This window comes from Lagopus muta, chromosome 16 (genome assembly GCF_023343835.1).
Source record: "Lagopus muta isolate bLagMut1 chromosome 16, bLagMut1 primary, whole genome shotgun sequence".
In the NCBI taxonomy this organism is placed as follows: domain Eukaryota; kingdom Metazoa; phylum Chordata; class Aves; order Galliformes; family Phasianidae; genus Lagopus; species Lagopus muta.
Window position 1 is genome coordinate 14,454,701 of NC_064448.1, and position 17,446 is coordinate 14,472,146.

Below are 17,446 nucleotides of genomic sequence, written 5' to 3' on the forward strand. Positions count from 1 at the left end.
TGCAGCAGAGGTCTAGCCTCTCACAAGCACAGCCTACTCATCAAAGCCATAGAGAAAACAAGCTTTTCCTTTGACTTGGCACATGGAAATGTGATTAATCTTCAGCTCTATGAGGAATTGGTGTAACTGCAAATGCTTTGCCCTAAAATTATTCTAAAAGAAATGAGAGGCTTTCAAGAGCTCTGGTTAACCCTGCAGTGACAGGCGACTTGCTGAGCTCAGGCTATTAGCAGGGCATGAGACAAAGGGCCCTTGAGTTAAAGGAGCCCAAGACACAGTGGGTGAGTCTCCAGAGGCTGCTCTCCTGGAGGACCTTCCCTTCCCTTCTGCCACGTGCAGGGATGCACTGGACTGCAGGCATGCTGCTGCCAGCCCCTCACCAATAAAACATTCCACTGAAGCGATGAAGAGTATCTCCAGTTCATGACTTATTAACATGTGGGAAGAAGATGCTCTGTGAAACATGAATTATTACTAATATAGTTTTCTCAAAAATAATAATAAAAAAAACCTTCCTTGAATGCAGGTTTAAGAAAAAGCCCACAGGCTTGCCCTGAGGCACCAGGAGGAGCATGGCGTGCGCCACAGCAGGGTGCTCTACTGCGGCCCATGCTGCACACCTTCACGCATCCAGCAGCTGCTACGCACCACAGACTGCTTCAGGTAGAGGCTAAGCTGCTGACACCTCCCCAAGCACTGATTTAATCTTGACCTGTGACTGCAAGAAATGTTACTGCTGAGGACGATTCTGTGATTCATTCTGTTTGCTTTCTATTGTTCCCAAAATACGAAGCCTTAAATTTATTTATTTTTCCCTATTCAGCTGAAAGACAAAGTTCAACTTACCCTATGCCCAGGCAGGCTTCCCACAGCAGTCACTGCTGGTTGTGTACTCCTCTGCTGCCCTGCCCAGCTGCACCTGCAGAGTCCATGTAGGACACCAAGTTCACAACTTCACCATTTTCATTGCTAGCACCTCTTTTCTACCTTCCACACACAATCAGATGCCAACTCTTCCTGCCAATGTCTTCCATTGACACCATTAAGTGAGGCTACAGCAAAAGCTGTCCCCACTGCAGGGAAGTTGCAGAGGGAAAGCTTGCAGAGCATCCAGCTTCCAGAGTAAGGAGCGGAGGCTCCTTAAGTGAAGGGGGTATCAGTCACAAGACCATGCATAGATTCAGTCCTGACAAATAGCTGTACAAGCCCATGCCAAGACCAGAACTGGAAGGATACACCAAGACCCTTGGTTCCCATTGCAGAATGCAGCAGCCTTGCTGCCCTCCCCAGCACCCTGCCAGACCCCAGTGAGGTCCCTTAGGAACGAGAGAGACAATTTTTGGTAAGCAAATATTGCTCGATTTCTCTTACTCTCTCCCAGCCCCTCTTGGACAATCTTTACTTCTTGGACAATCTTTAGCAGTTGTTTTTCCTCACAGTTTAATCAGTCTCTAGCTCCCAAAGGATGTATACTTAGTGATTGCAGATGCTCTTCTTGCTTTGATGTGCCTCGAATTCTCCCCCAAGGCAGGTAGCAGGCATTCAGGGAACTTCGGCAATTAAATGACAACAAAAGGAAGGGCTGGAGAGGTTTTTAAAAAAAAAAAAAAAAAAAAAAGCGGAGGCAGGGGGAACCGAATTAAGCCTCTCTCCACCACACCCAAGGGCAGAGACTCATCAAAGGCAGAGCTCTCAGTGAAAGGGCTACCAGTGCTTCCTGCTGTCACACAGCAGTGGAAGGAAAGTCCCCGTGCACAGTGCGGGCACTGAACCACCCACCCGGCAGGCAGATGTGAACTGGGGAAGCAGGACCTGGCTGCCTGAGCCTGGGGTTGCAGCTGAGCACGCCCTGCTGCAGGGAAGCACCACATAGTGAGAAATTAATGTTTTACCACTGAAGCAATTAACAAAAGATTAAAGTTTACACAGTGCAGGAAGAACCTGAGTCAAGAAATGGGGAAAATTTATTCCCCTGATCTGGCAAGTAGAGAATTATTTTCAAAATAGGGCAGAGGTCTCAAGACTTGTAAGGTCCAGACACAAGCTATGCAGAACTAAGGCGGGCTCTCATCTGCACCTGGCGCCCAGGACAGCCCAATCACAGAACATACTTTTTGCAGTCCAGGCACAACGTGCTGCCAGGAACAGCAGCACTCCAGCACTGCAGCAGGACTGCGAGGATGGCTTATGCCAAACAGAGCAGACTCAGGCTGGCGGGTCTCTCATCCTTCAGCTCAGCCGGGTGCTGCTGCAGTGAAGACAAGGGGAGCAAAGGCAACAACAGCTCCCTCGGGGACCTGCATTGCCCCAGGCTGCAGACAAGCAGCCTCAGCCAGGTCCAGCCCAGCCCTTCTGTCCCATGCAGCCCAGCCTGGCTGGCAGGAGGCCTCCACAGCCTGTGGACACTGATCAGCCCTTGGCGGAGCAGGGCCCAGCCTGCTGCAGAGTCACCCTCCAGGGGTTTCTGTCACCAGCACTCCAGGACCTTCTGTGGGAAGACGTGGGCACACACACTGCCCGAGGTGTCCTCTGTGACGGCTCTGGAAGCAGCACCCGGGCTGTCACCAGCAGGCAGACCATGACAGCCCCCTCTCACCAACCACACGCAGTGCTGCAGTGCCAGCACCATCTCCATCTCCTCAGAGGCCGAACCCTCTGTTTCCGTGGCAACTCCAGACACAGCCCCCTGGCACTCACAGCTGAGCTGCCCTGTGCTGGAGGCAGCAGCGTGCACCTGTAACAGGATGCCAGCAGCCCTCTCCCTTGCCCTCTTCATCCCAAAGGTAGTGTTTAATCATAACCTCGTGGTGAGGAACAAGCACTGTCCCACTACCTGCCCACAGGGCCTGCTGCATTTCCTGGGCATTCAGCTGGAAGAAGCAGAGCCTGCACAGCAGCTGCTCAATGGACGTGTGTCCATGGCGAGGAGGATGGCACCAGCTCCACTGAACAACCCTTGGGCCACCACATGCATGTGGGAGCAGGACAAGTGCCCTTATGTGACACTGCTGGGGAGGAGACCTGATGTTTCTTTCCAAACCACATGCTTGGCCACCTCTCTGGTTCTGAAAGCGTCTCACCACAACATAACCTCCCGCCAGTGCACTGCCAACTTCCCCACTGCCACAGCATGCATCCTGCCGCTACAGCAGGTGGCAAAGGACACAAGCCAAGAACCGAGCACCAGGGTGCCCTATGGCTCAATTGTGAGCTGGCCTTTTCCAAACCCACTAAGGACCCTCCCGGAAGGCTGAGAAGAGCCTCAAAAGCCCTCAGCTATTACAGAAGGAGCATCTCCCAGGCTGGCAGAGAGGAGGTAGTGGGATGCAGGTGACCCCAGCATCCCCAGCCTGCAGCAAGCCTGCAGCTGAGCCCAGAAAACTCAGATAAGCACATCAGCCCCAAGCAACTCCTTCAGAGCCCACTGGCCTCACTTTGAGCAGCTTCAGCAACCTGATTTCTAGTAGTATCCATTCCTGGGAGCAAGTCCTGCAGATCCAAACACGACAGTGTTTTATCCCCACGTCCTGCTGTGCTAAGCACACTGCCAAAACTCAGCCACAGGTGATGAATCCTCCTCTGGAGGGATTTAGGAATGGAAAGCTCTTTCCTTCAGTGCAGTGCTGGTGGAATCATCAGTGCAACAGGGTGGAAGCCCGTCCTAGCCCTTCAAACTCATGGCCAAAGGCAGTAATGAAGGTACTACATAGATCAGGAGTTGAGAGCTCTCAGACAGTCACCCCAAGACCTGCCAGGACTTCAGGGGCAAGCAGCAAAGCTGCAACTTTGAAGGAAAGCCACAGCTCCTGACACTCAAGCAGGCCTCACTGAATGTACACCCAAAGGTGGGGGAAGATTACAGCTCCAGTACACATCTTAGAGAAGCCTTCAAGAGCTGAGCAGAGACAGAGATCGGCAGTGGGTGTTCACCGCAGATACATGGCAACAGGGCGGAAGCTGGACTCCTAACTGAGATGATACAGAAGAGGTTAGAAGTATCAGTCAAAGCAAGGAGAGTGCTGGGCCAGCAGCCATCATTTCCCAAGATGAGTTTGAGGGAGCTGGCAACATTCTCACCAGCCTTCAGGGCACACACTGCCGCATACCACAAACCAATTTGCTCAGACAACACCAAAGCAGCTGGGATGACACAGAGTAATCTTCATTGACCAAGGCATGTATCCCTGGGAGTATGGACTCCAAATCAAGAGGAAAATGCACCAGCAGCCCTGAGCCAAGATGGTGGAGCAGGCACAGTGCTGCCCCAGCTCCACTGCCCAGCAGTAAAGGATCCCGCAGTCTGCACTCCAGGCCACCCCAGGAGACATGGGGGTCACAGCCCTGGCCAGCATCCCATCACTGCATGAGGTAAAGACTAGGGAAGGAAGAGCAGCTTTATCTTCCTGCCTACTCTGGAAAGCAGACCTACAGCAAATCACAGGCAAAAGGTGGGAAGTGCAACATCCTGAACCAATTCTTGCAGTAAGGAGCTGATCCTGCCTGGGGCACTGAGAAGGGAACTCAGCAGCTACTCTATGCTCATCTATGATTGGCTGCCACTATAAAACTGCCTGCAATCAGAATTATGGGGCTAAATCATCCCTGTGATGATCATCACGACAGCGTAGAAGGCTCTGCTTTGAAGATAGTCTCAGCCCTTCTGACTGGCTGCCTGGAAGCACTTCTTTACCACGTGGGTGACAGAGCACTTGCACAGTTTGCTCAGAGAGGTGGTAGAGTCTCTTCCTTTGACACCTTCAAAAGCAACCTGGACATGGTGCTGGCTACCCTGCTCTGGGTGGCCCTGATGGAGCAGAGTGGGATTAGGTGGACCCAGAGATCTCTTCCAACCATAACCAGTCTGTGACTATGTTCTGCATCTGTATCCACTGCTTTAGACCCGGACCAGAGTTCTATTTTCTCCACTCATGTCTTGTGCATCACTTCCTAGGAGGGAGGCCATTCCCTTACAGCAAGCACCCAAGAAAGCTTTTCCTCTTCACTCTGCCTGACAAAATCTATCAGTAAGCCCTTTGTGATATTCAAGAGTTAGGATCAGCTGCAAAGGAACTGCAGAAACACACAGAAATTAGAGGCTTACTCCTAGGATGACAATCATGCTAAGTGAGGAGCATCACCAACCCTCCCAGAAGCGTGGGGATGCCTTCCCCAACACAAGAACACCAGCAGGTTGGGCCACACCTGCTCCAACATGGCTCCACATGCCCAGACTCATCAGGACAGTGGGACCCATGGGCTCCATGCTATTGCTCCAGTGCATGGCTCAGCAAGTCTCCCCAGAGCTGCTACAAGAGCACAGCAGCAGATCAGTTCTGCTTTAATGTACATTTTCTCCAAGCCACTGGTGGATCTGTGCCTTGCACAGCTAACCAGGACATCTGTTAACAAAGCACAATTGAAAAAGGGGAAACAAGAAACACAGCTTACCCAGACCTGGGCCACCAATCTCCTGCTGCACCTGGGACACCAAGCAAACTTATTAGCAAAGGCATCACTGGGTGTCAGGAGTCACCACAGGGCTCTCTTGCAGCTCCTGGTGTGCCACTCAGTGCAGAGAAGCAGCAGAGGGTTTTTTTCTCCTGCTTCCCATGCCCAACACCCCATCCAGTCCACCTTACCTGGCACCCCCAGGCTTGGAGCAGCTAGTTAGTGTTTATGAGCAGTTCCTCCCAGTAAAGCTAAGAGACTGTCTGGATATTGGAATATCAGTTTTGTAACAAGAGGGGTAGAAATGCAGTCCCAACTTGAGTGCTTGTTTGCATGTGACTCTGTATCATCACATGCCTCAGTTTCCTTCAGAAATGGGGTGGGTGCTAGGCTCGTAGGCCACAGCTGACACAGGAACATTTGGCTGCTGCATGATGCCTGTCAGGAAGATTTGCTCCCGCACTGCAGAGGTGAGTCCCTGCCTGTATGATAAGGCTGCTGGGGGTCACCTGCAGAGCCATTCCCTCATCGCTATGATAATTTTTTCTCCCCTTCCTCAGGAGAATAGTGTTCCTTTCCCATTCTGAGCAGTTTTTGTCTGCTCTGCACAGCACCTTCTGCTTTGGCTCTGTTTTTAAGGCTGTCCCTGAGAAATGCCAGGGAGCCACATGGACATCCCTTCTCACTGCACTTCTACCCCTCTACTTCCAAAACCAATATTTCCAACAGCCAAATGGCTCTTCTGCACACAGAAACCCTGTCCTTCTTGCCTTCTCTTTAGACATGCACCCCCAGATCTTGAGTAGGTCTGGACCTTCAAAGAAATTCTGTAGAAGGATAGTCTCTTAGCTCATAAAAACTAATGAACAGCTCTGCTCAGAGCCAGGGACATCTCCAGCCCCAAGGAGCACACCTGAGGCTCTCGGCAAGGATGTGGATCACCTACCCACATCCTGAGTATTTCTTGCTTCAGGTGGACAGGAGCCAAATCCAAGGGGCCTGAAGCCCTCTTGGAGAAGGCCTGAGCCATGAGGGCTCCACTCTTCCAGGAGTCTCAAAAATAATTCTGCGACTCAGATCTATCTCTGGTCCTCTCTCGTCTTCCATTCCAAGCTGGCTCACTGGGAGACACTTCATGACAGCCAAGCCCAGTCCTCCTGAAGGCCTGGGATCTATGCTTGGACCTCAGATGCCCATTTCACAAAACTCAGAGGCACATTTTACGGTTTGCAAACACACCGGCTTCTCCAGAAGACTGGGCAAGAAAAAAAAAACAACACACATATGGAAACTTAGTGTGCAATTCCCCCAAAACAGTTTCGTCAGCAAGCAAAGAGTCAGACAGCTGGTAGGAACCCTTCTGTTAGCAAAGGGGCTGTTGCCTAACACCTAAAATAGGAAAAATCCCAACACATTAGGAAAGCCATAGGAATCCAAGTTACAACAGTTCTGCATTTCAGCAGTAGCAGGCCAGATTTCCACTTACCACAGGGGGGTTTCTAGCAAAGAATCAGCTACCATACAAGACTCTTTCATACTGCGGCATGACCTCTGATCTTCCACCATCAGCTACTGCAACCCATCCTGTGCTACAAAACCCTGCTCAGCCTTACATGGGATCTAGAAAGGAGAATAAAGGCTTTCAGGATAAACTCACGCTGCTTCCAGGGGCTGATCTCAGCGCTCTGTTCAGGCACAATTCAGAATCTGCAAAGAAGAAATTGGATTTGGTTAGAAATAATAAAAATAATAATCTTCCCAGGAATGATGACAAGCACACGGATGGACAGCAGTGTGCTTCTTCACAAGACGGTGCCAAACTGCTTAAGCACTGCATTTAGACTCCATACAAATCCACTTGCTGGATATTTTCTGCTACAGATTATTTTATGTGCAGCTTTACTCTCAAAGAGACCAATGTGAAAACAGTACCTTCAAAAGCAGCAGGTCTGTTCGCTGCATGTGTTCAGAGCCAGCTCTGCCAATTTTGAGCGATAAAAGCAAATATTTACCACGGGCAGTACTGCAGTATCTCTGAGAAGTGAAACAGATAGACTCTTGGCTTGCACAGACAATTGCTACCCAAGTTCTCATTTCAGGGCCATCTGTGCCACATTGTCTTCTGTCCCTCTGTGTCACCTGCATGGCCCCTCTGATGATAGCCCTCACTGGTGGCAGCAAGGGCAACATCTGGTCGGCAGGACCTTTATCCCAGGCAGTGACACACACGACAGGAGGAGCCAGCCCGGCTCACCCATCCATGGGGAAGCAGGTTTGGCACACACATAGTAAAATGAGCAGTTTTGAAAGGAAATGATCTCTGGATCCTATAACAGTATTTCCAGATCCACTTTTTAGATGGCAACTATATACAATGAAGGGGGGGGGGGAAAAGACCTTCATGTGCCCAGGGGAGAACTGCAGTCCAACAAGTGCTACAGTTACGTGAAAGAGGAAGCAAAGTCCTATAGCCCAACAAGGATATTTCCAACCTTTTTTTTAATTTTTATTTATTTATTTATTTATTTTTACAAGAGTTAACTTATACATTCAGCACACACAGGCAATCCTCTCACAAGGACAAACGCAAAGCAGGCAGGATAGCCTGCTTATGCGAAAGTCAATCACTCCATAAACATAAACAACGTAAATCAAAACCAAAAGTCCCTTGAACATTCAGTATCAAGGACTCACAGCTCACTAACTTCACATTTCACATGGATGCAGTGAAACCCTTTCACTTCCCACAAGCAAACATCAGCTGTGCATAGCCCTACACAGCTTGCCCTGCATGGAGATGCTAAGAACAGGCTTTGGCTCCACAGGAGTGACACAGATCCACAGCAACTTTCTCAAAAGCTTGCTCAGGGCACAAAAGCTGTTCCGCTTCCATTTGGATGGAGTCCCCAAGCAGCACAGCAACATGAGGTGACACACAGCAATGACAGCATCTCTTTTCACACTGTCAATCTGTAGCAGCCAGGCCAGAAACTGCAGTTGGCTCAGGCCCATGCCCTCGCCAACAAGGACAGGACTTTCTGCCATCCATCGGCCCCAATGCAGTAAGCTAGGAGCATCAGCACCTCCAGGGTAACAACGATGTCTTTAGGTTGGGAAAAAATGATGCCCCAAGATGATTTGCACAAGAACTTCGAGGAAAAGAAAGAGAGAGTTTCAGCCCACCCCTGTAATGCTGCGTCCCTTCCCCAGCTCTCTGCCATTGTCCTCACAGTGGAAAGCACAGGCTCCTGTGGTCAAGGGCTCTTGTGCTGATGCTACCACACTCCATATGCCCTGCCCTCTAGGAAAGTGCTGCTGCAGCCCTGCATGGCCCGCTTTTCTCACTGGGCTGTCTCTCTGCACTGGGAGCAGAGCTGGGACGCAGCACAGAGCACGGCTGCTTCAGCTACAGGCCCCGCCTGCCCGCCCTGCCCTCCCTGCCCTCCATAAGTGACGGCAGTCGTGGCCTAGCCACACTCTGCATTGCACACAGGCTCACCGTGAGTCACAACGCCAGCTCATGCTGCTATGCTCCAACATCAGCACCTGCATACAGTTCACCTTTCCCAGACCCCAGGGCAGTACCGCCCTGACCACAGGCCCCACACTCCTTGCTCCCATATCTGCGGGCCAGGGGTTGCCACTGGGGTGCCAAGGCCACTGCCACGTGTGTCATTACACACCTCAATCCCACATCCTACACCCACCTCCTCAGGCAGACACTGCCTATGCCAGCAGGCCGGATGGAGGAGCTGAGAGCAGAAGTGCTGTCCCGTCCTCCGCCAGCAGCTGGGCACAGCAAGCTGGGCCGAGCGGCTGAGCAGGCTCGAAGTCCACAGCTTGTGCTCCTGCCCCAAGAAGGCCATACAAACACACGGGGATTCCTCTCAGTCACTGCCCTCACAGGGATAAGCTCTCAAGGCCCTGATCCTCTTCTGCTGAGCCCAAAGATTTTTGTGGGACTCCCGACACTGCTCCTGACCTCATGCATTTGGCTTTCTCCAACCCAGCTCAAGAGATAAGAGCAGAGGCAGGCAGGCAGACAGACACATGGAAGTGGCCTGATTTTGTCCAGTCTGAGGAATGAGCATCCATCAGCAGTCTGTGATACAGGGCTCACCACGGCTGCGTCACGTCCCCACAGAAGGGAGAATGGAGGAGGTGGTCACTGAGCGCAGGGCAGCGACACTCAGCACTCCTCCCCTACCTGCCTGTGTTGCAGCACCAGTACACACTGCCAGACAAAGCCACCATGCTCTGGAGCAAACACAGACCGTCCTTTCTTCCTGTCTGCTGCTGCTGCAAGGAGCGGCTTTCACCAAAGCCGGCTGCATTTCAGCAAGGAGACACTTTGGAATTGGAGCTACTGCATCAATTAACATCATATTAATGACGTGCTCTGAGAACACAGGCATCTGGGAGCAAGACCCTCCCCCATCCCTGCTAGCTTCCAGCTTCTCCACTACTGCTAGCAAAAATGCATGCTAGATTGCACTGCAAGCTCCTGCCATGCAGCTGTCCTCAGCACAAGGCTGATGTGCACACCATCTCAGCCACAGACAAGTGCTTCAGGCTGAAAACATTCCACAATGACCCACATCGTCACAACCCCACAGCAATTATCCAGTCTGACCCTGACAGGGCAAGCACAAGTACTGGCTGTCAAAGCAGGTGCTGGGGACATCAACCACAGGCAGTCACTCAGACAAAAACTACAGCCTTTGCAAGGGGCAGATCTGAGCCAGCAATGATGGCAGGCACATCTATTCACAGGGGCTAGGAGAAAGCTGTTTGTCAAGCCCAGCTTGCTCGAATCTAGGCCAATGCATTGCAAGAACCCTGATCAGTCCAACAAAGGTCAAGAAAGGGGACAAGGATTCATGCTGTTCCTTTTGCTTGTCCAGGAACATAAGTAGGGCAGAGCAGCACAGCAACCCCAGGGCAGCTTACTGAAGAATGAAGACCCGAGTAGAGGTCCAGCCATGTGCAGCTCATGGGTAACATCTCCCAACTCTTGGGTAACATCAGCTCTGGCGCACAAGAGGAAACAGCCTAACCAGTTCTCAGCAGATGACTGGACCACAACACCACAGCCATGTTGTCCTGCCCGTGCATGCTAAGCTGCATCAGGCAGGGGGTGAGGCTGAGCTTCAAAGCTCTTGCACCAAAGTAGAAGGGCCAGGGAGGGTTATAGCTACAGTAGAAATCGCCATCAAAACACAGCAGCGGCAGCTGCATTTTCTCTACCTTTACCTCCTTTGTTTATCTCTGGCTGTCATCCTAAAGCCAGCTGTGGTTCTTACAGACATATGATGCACTACCACACATGTCCAACCCACTAATTTTATAGTTCTGTTGCCTTCTTTTACATTTAAATAATATATATATACATAAGAAGTTTTGTTACTTACATACAAAAGATATGCAATAGTTAATGTATGTGGCCCAAGACAACTTCCCTTCACTTAGTGTGGTCCAGACAAGCCAAAGGGTTGAGCACCCATGCTAGACCAGGGTAACCAACAAGGACATCCTCATCTTTTGGTTCCCTGAAGAAAAGTCCCAGTGAATTTGCAGAGGTAACAGCCCCTGATTCACATAGGCACGCATATATCCAGAGACAGATTAAACATCAAAGGGTATTTTTGTTGCTCTACCATTACTCTGCAGGAACATCACATACAAGGACTTGCAATAAATCTCTCTTCAAAGGCAGCACTTCAATTCAGGTTGGAAGTTTCCTACCCCAAAGCTGAGCATTAACACTGGGTTTGTATTCCTGATAAAAAATTCTGTGGTTCCATAGCAAACGACAGACCTAGCAGGCTTTTGTACAGCATCATTAACCCACTTTGAGAATTTTGCCACTTCCCTCTGGTCCCTGGCAAAGAGGAGATCCAATATTTCATCAGGTACCATGCCATCTAATGCTCAGCAGGAGCCCCCGCCAGCAGAAACACAGCCAAATCAATAGTCCATCTAATAAGATTTAATTGCTTCTCTGAAACACAGGGGTACTGCATCCCTGCCAGGACTGCTAGGGAGAAACGCTTGCAGGACTTCTCCCAGGGCTGCAGCCCTTCATGTTTGCCCCCATGGATGATAGTTCTGAAGTGCTCCTGGGTGACTGAGCATGGGAACGGTGAGCTGGGCAACCCCCCCAGCAGCAGCCTGGCAGGGCATGCACCTAGCTGCCTCCAGGCTCACCAGTGCAAGCGCAATGACAAGCACAATGAGCTGATTACAAAGGGAAAATGTCATTTAAAAAACACAATCAGATTCCAGTCTCTTCTGCCCATAACAAAATGCCTCATGAAATGGCTCGTTCTGCTCTGCCATAGAAATGTGTTTCCCTTCAGAAGCCTGATACGAGCGGAAAAGAAAGAAAAAAAATGCAAATCTAAAAATGTCTTCTGAAAGATACCATGACAGCAACAGATTCACAGGAAAATGAGGTGGGAAGAGGGCTACGAATGTGATAAAATTCTATTTAATTTCCCCCAGCCATCTAAACATACACCAAAGGCAGAAATGATACTTTCTCCTTTGTGCAAAAGAAGACTCCACCCTGTGTTTTCCTCTCCATCTGATACACAGCAAAGGATACCAACACACATTTCTGCTCTGTCACCAGTCAGCAAGCGGGGCGCAGGCAGTGAGATAGCTGGAAGGAGTCAGGTGGGTGGAACCTGGCAGAAATGCCATACTGTAAATCCCCATTCACTATCTGCTCACACATGGGATGCATTTTACACTAACATCTGGCACAAGATTTGACTGTGTCTCTGATAGCCTGGATGGAAAGCAGTGTCTGTCTTTTGGACCAGACTGGGAAACTGGCAAGATGAAGCTCAACATGATTACCATTGGGTCCAATTACAGCTGGTGGGCAGAGGCCTGACTTCTGAAATGGGATCAGATCCGATACTAAAGCAGTACCACATTTCATCTCCACAAAAAGGCCAAGTGCCCAAATGAAACTGCTGACCTTCTGGAAACTGCAGATCTGCAGATTCAGCCTCATTTGTCTCGTGGTTTGAGCACAACGGTGTCAGCACAGACTCCTCTGTGATCACAGCAGACCCATTGGCTACTGCATGGGGCAGATCCAGTCTGAGACACTGCTGAGCCCACACGGCAGCGTAGTGCCCTTTGGAGGACAAAACACAGACCATCAGTAAAAGATGGAAGGGAACTGCTCTTCCAAAGCACTATTTTCTGGGTTTTAAGGCTCTGCCTGTTACCCCCACCTTCTCAGATAGCATATCTGTGAGGTGTGCACGAGTATGTAGATGTACATGCATACACTATGTGCAAGGCACTAACTGCTTCTCAGCTTCAATTCAAAGTACCTTCTGCATCTTCAAAGCTCTGTACTGGGACAAGAGGGCAAAACCACCCAAGAGGGCTCTAAGATGACACTTCTTTTTCATACAGTCCCACATTCCTCTGTCTGGTGCAAGGAAAGCAAGCCTTGGCTTCTGCCCCAATTGTATAACAGCTGGGCCCAATAGCTCTTGGCACAGCCATTCACCTCCTTGGAGAAAAGAAGGGGAGGGCGGAGCAACTGCCATCCAAGATGGGGGACGCCCACAGGACCTGGGACAGGAAAGCTGCAGTAGATACAACTGCCCAAATCTATTTCTTTGATACTCAGGGGGCTGAAAGACCTCTTCTACAAAGACAGGCTGAGAGAGCTGGCCTTGTTCAGTCTGGAGAAGAGAAGGCTGTGGGGAAAACATTATGATGGCCTTCAGTATTTAAAGAAAGGTTCTGAACAGGAGGGAGAGTGACCTTTTACACAGGCAATCGGTGACAGGAGAAGGGGAGCAGCTTAAAACTGAAAGAGGGGAGATTTAGACCAGATGCGAGGAGGAAGTTCTTTACTCAGAGGTGGTGCAGTCCCGGCGTTGCTGCCCAGAGCTGTGGGTGCCCCGTCCCTGCAGGTGCCCGAGGCTATGGCTGGGCCCTAGGCAGCCTGAGCTGGGGAGCTGCCAGCACAGCAGGGCTGGGGGGCCCTCCCATCCCAGGCATGTTGGATCCTGTGAATTAATGCTCACTGAGGTCTTAAACCATCGGCTTCCACCCAAGGGCTGAGAAGAAAGATGGATCTGGAGACATGGAAATACTGCAACACGTGCTCACCAAAGACAACCTCTTCCCAATGTTGTTCCCATCTCCTGTAATCCGGACAAAATGACACGCGAGAGAAAGCGTTCATTCTGCAGGCTATGCCACTGTGAGTTACTGGCATTCAAATTAGAAGAACCAAATGACACAAAGCAGACGAATTCCAAATAACAGAGTGTGGTCTCAAGGTCTATTAGTCCCTACCAATGCCACCACTTCATCTAAACTCAAAGGAGAGCACAAGCCAGCAGCAGGCCTGAGTCCAAGCTCAAACCCTGGTGTGGCTGCAGCACAGGCCAGTCCCTTCACCTCACACCACCAAACCTCACGGGTCTTCCAGCACAATCACCACAGCTGTGACAAATCCAAACCTGCTGACTCAGTGCCATCTGACTTCTCTAGTGAGAACAATAAACCACACAGCCATCACTGTCACAGCCCCGGTGCAAGCACATTTTACATGCTGTATGAGAGTCACCTATCTGTAACTGCACAAGTCTTTCCATGCAGGAGCTTCCAAGCACCAAGCTTGGGAATCTCCACTGTTTTGTGTTTCATTTTTTTGCATATACTCTCAAAACAGAGCTTCAGAATAGTCTCAGGCCTCCAAGTGACAGGCACCGCATTAAAGTCTACGATATAGCTAAACACAGGCCTTCCAGACGCCCACATTGATCTGCCACTGAGCCTAAGCTCATACTCAACCAATCTCCTCACACACGCTGCACCATCAGTATCCCAGCTGTCACTCAGGCAGCGTATCACTGTGCCCAAAGCAGTGGGGAAATATAATTTCCTAGCTGAACAAAATTAAGGCAAGAGACACTCATGCAGAGCCTGTGAGAACAGACAGGAAACCCAGAGCAATCCTGAACACAGCCAAGCCCACCTCCTGCACTTTAACCAGCAGGCCATTCTCCATTGACTTCCATCATTTAGAAATCATGATTATTTACAGGACACCTTTTTTTTTTAGGAACAAAATTAGCCAGAAACCTGACTAGTTTGTCCGTCTATGAAAACCTCCTCTAGCAATGCATGACTATTCTGCAGTGCTAGTGCAAGGGACATCTCAGTTATTTACAGGACTGCTAGAAGCAGAAAGAAGAAAAGGTTACTGTATAAATCAAGGTGATCTCCTCATTCGGATCACAGTCATTGCTCAGAGAAAAGAGAAATCAGCTGCCTTGGGGAGGAAAACTGATTCTGAAAATTTTCTCCATTCCATATTGCAGCAATACCACAACTTTCTTCAGCCAACCCAGACCCCCTCCTGACTGTCTATCACACTTGAGCCCTTCACAAGGCTGTTGTCACAACCAGGGCTCTGCTACATGCAGCAGTGTCTACTTCAATGGCCCCACTACCATGTGAAGTTGCTGTTAAAGCAATAAACATGGCACAAGGGTTGTGAGGAGATGCTCACTGCTCCCAGGAATGGCTGCAAGCAGAGGAGGCAGCTCACATCCCCTGGGGACACATATATGCTGATTATTCAACAGTCAATTTGGGGATTGTACTCGCATAAGGGATAAGGGAGAAAGAAGGTGATTCTAGACCTTCCGTGTGCTACAATAACTAGAGTCTGGCACACTCACAGAACACACCCTATGAGCCTGTGGTCCTCGCTAACAGCAGGGCTCTGAGCACCCAGGGAGACCTGCAGACAGGCTCCAGGCTGCCAGACCAGAAGCCAAAAAACACAATTAAACAGTAATTGTCTTTTTGTCAGGATCACCACTCAAACCACGCCTTCCCTAAGCTCCAAACTTCCTTGAAGGCAACACGGACAGGCAGGCTGCTGAAGGCCATGAGTGCAGATCCCCAGCCATGGCAGCCAAAGGACACCCGCAAACGTGCAGTGGGCAGCGGAGGAGGCAGAGAGCTGCAAGGCATCCCTGAGAGGCAGTCCTTGGTCACAACACGCTTCCCACGTCTCCGTTTGTTTGGATGCAAGAGCCCCTTTGTACAAGGCCAACGTGAGATGACCACAGGGGGAAGGAACTGATGAGCAGGCTGGTCTCTAGGTGTGCTGAGAAAGCCACACCTCTCAGGGCATGTCAGCAAGGAGAGGGCTCATCAGGAGTCACCTCACACAGCCTGCAGCCCAATAACAGAGCTCTTTCACCGCCCGCTCCTGCAGCGCTGCAAATACTCCATAACACGTCCCCGACCATTGTTTGTCCGCAGAAGGGTCCCCACCGCCACGCATGGCTAGGCACGGAGCGGAACAATACTACTGCAGAAGCAGCAGTAGGAAGAGTACTTCATACGGAAAGCATTGATGGAGGGGACCCGCGTAGCCCTAATACGATCACCCAGGTAACGGTCTGTGGAGAAAACGCTGAGCTCGAGGATACCTCCAGAGCCCACCTCCTGCCATATGACGATACTCCAAAAATAACCACAGAAATATGCGAGGACCCGGTCCAAGTTGTTCCTGGCTCTCTGCACATTCTCCCTCTAATGTAAATCGTCCCTTTGAAATCACAGCCCCGCGGTTAAACGCAGTTACCGCAATCCGCAGCGCCGGGCGGGCTGCGGGGCCGGCGGATCCCCGGGCTCTGCTGGGCTCTGCTGGGCTGCGCCGGTCCGGCTGCACGGCCGGGCTGCTGCTTCACCGCGCCCTACTCGCCCCACTGCGGCCGGGAACGCGGCGCTCCGGGCCCCGCGCCCAGAAACGGCGGCGATGAGAAGCGCTGCTCGCCGCTCCCGGCTCGAGGAAGGGAGACCGGGCGGGGAGAGCCGCAGTCGCTTCTCTGCGGCCCGGCGAGGCGGCCCTGCCCCGCCCCGCCCCGCCCCGCCCGCCGCTCTCCGCGGCCAAACGCACCTGGGGCCGCCGCGCTCCGGCCGTGCCCCGCGTCGCTGCCCCGCGCGGGCGCTCACCTGGGCCCGTTCCGCCACCGACTTCCTCCGGGGCGCGGCCCCGCGCCGCAGCGACCACCGCCAGCCGCCAGCCCGCCGTGCGGCGGGAGTGCAGCGCGGGGCGGGCCGCGGCGCTGCGGAGGGAACGGCCCCGCGCCGCCGCACTCCCGCCCCCGCCCCGCCCGCTGGGAGCCGCCCCCGGCCGGGCCACTCGGCTCCGCGCTGCGGAAGCTCCGCACGGGCGGGCGGCTACGTGGTGCGGAGCTCGGCCCCGCCTGGAGTCCGCCGCCTCGAACAGAACTGCCGTTGGGATCGCGCGGGAGGAGCCGCGCTCTCGAACGAGCCCTGGCGGCCGCCGCTGCGCTGCCTTAACCCCTCCCGGTGCGGCTCAGCCCGCGCGGCTGCGGCACCCCGCTCCCCCGCGTCCCTTCGGAGTCCTCCGCAGACCGCTGGGGGCCGCAGCTGGGAGCTACGCGTCCCCGCTCGGCGGAGGAGCTCAGCCTCCCTCGGGCAGGAAGTCTGGGGCGAGCGCTGCGGCTCCCAGAGGCGTGGCCGCTCCCGGAGCGCGCTGCGGGGCCTGGCACGGCCCGGACGCTGCTCCTAGCGCGGGCAGCGCTCGTACAGAGCGCGGTGCGGCTGCGGGTTGGCCCGGTGTCCGCCGGACCCCCGTGCCGGGGTGTCCGCCGAGCGGCGCCCTCCGGGAGGTGCGGCCCCGTAAAGCTGGGTAAATAGCGAGAACCCCTCGGGGATAAGCCGCCGTGCTAGGGCCGAGAGTGAGGCGGTGGCATTCGCTTACAAACAGAAGGCGTGTCCTCTGGTTGCACGGATTCCCTTTACGGAGTTTTTGCCTTTGGCCCTCTGTCGTCGTGCCGTGCTGCTGAGTGGGTGCCACACCTTGCCGCTGCGCTGCAGGATTTCTGGGGAACGGTCGAAAGAAAAAGATTTGTACAGCTGTGTTGCTAAAAAGATGTGGTCTGGGTGCAGTCTTGAGTCCTTGATTTGC

At 52.4% G+C, this 17,446-nt stretch overlaps 1 protein-coding gene across 13 annotated transcripts in view; it reads right to left on the reverse strand.

The window, feature by feature from the left end:
- EPB41L1 (erythrocyte membrane protein band 4.1 like 1) overlaps nucleotides 1–16,576 on the reverse strand; it is a 68,774-nt gene extending 52,198 nt beyond the window's left edge. For 10 of the 13 annotated variants that reach the window (XM_048962636.1, XM_048962630.1, XM_048962637.1 and 7 more), the window contains exons 1-2: nucleotides 16,465–16,576; nucleotides 7,106–7,155 (exon numbers count right to left, since the gene is read on the reverse strand). The gene's annotated coding sequence lies outside the window, so the exon portion shown is untranslated. Of the gene's footprint in view, nucleotides 1–7,105; nucleotides 7,156–12,436; nucleotides 12,599–16,093; nucleotides 16,347–16,408 lie in introns of those variants that run through there. The other 3 variants (XM_048962628.1, XM_048962627.1, XM_048962626.1) reach the window with 3 other exon arrangements.
- Between the last annotated feature and the right edge of the window lie 870 nt (nucleotides 16,577–17,446).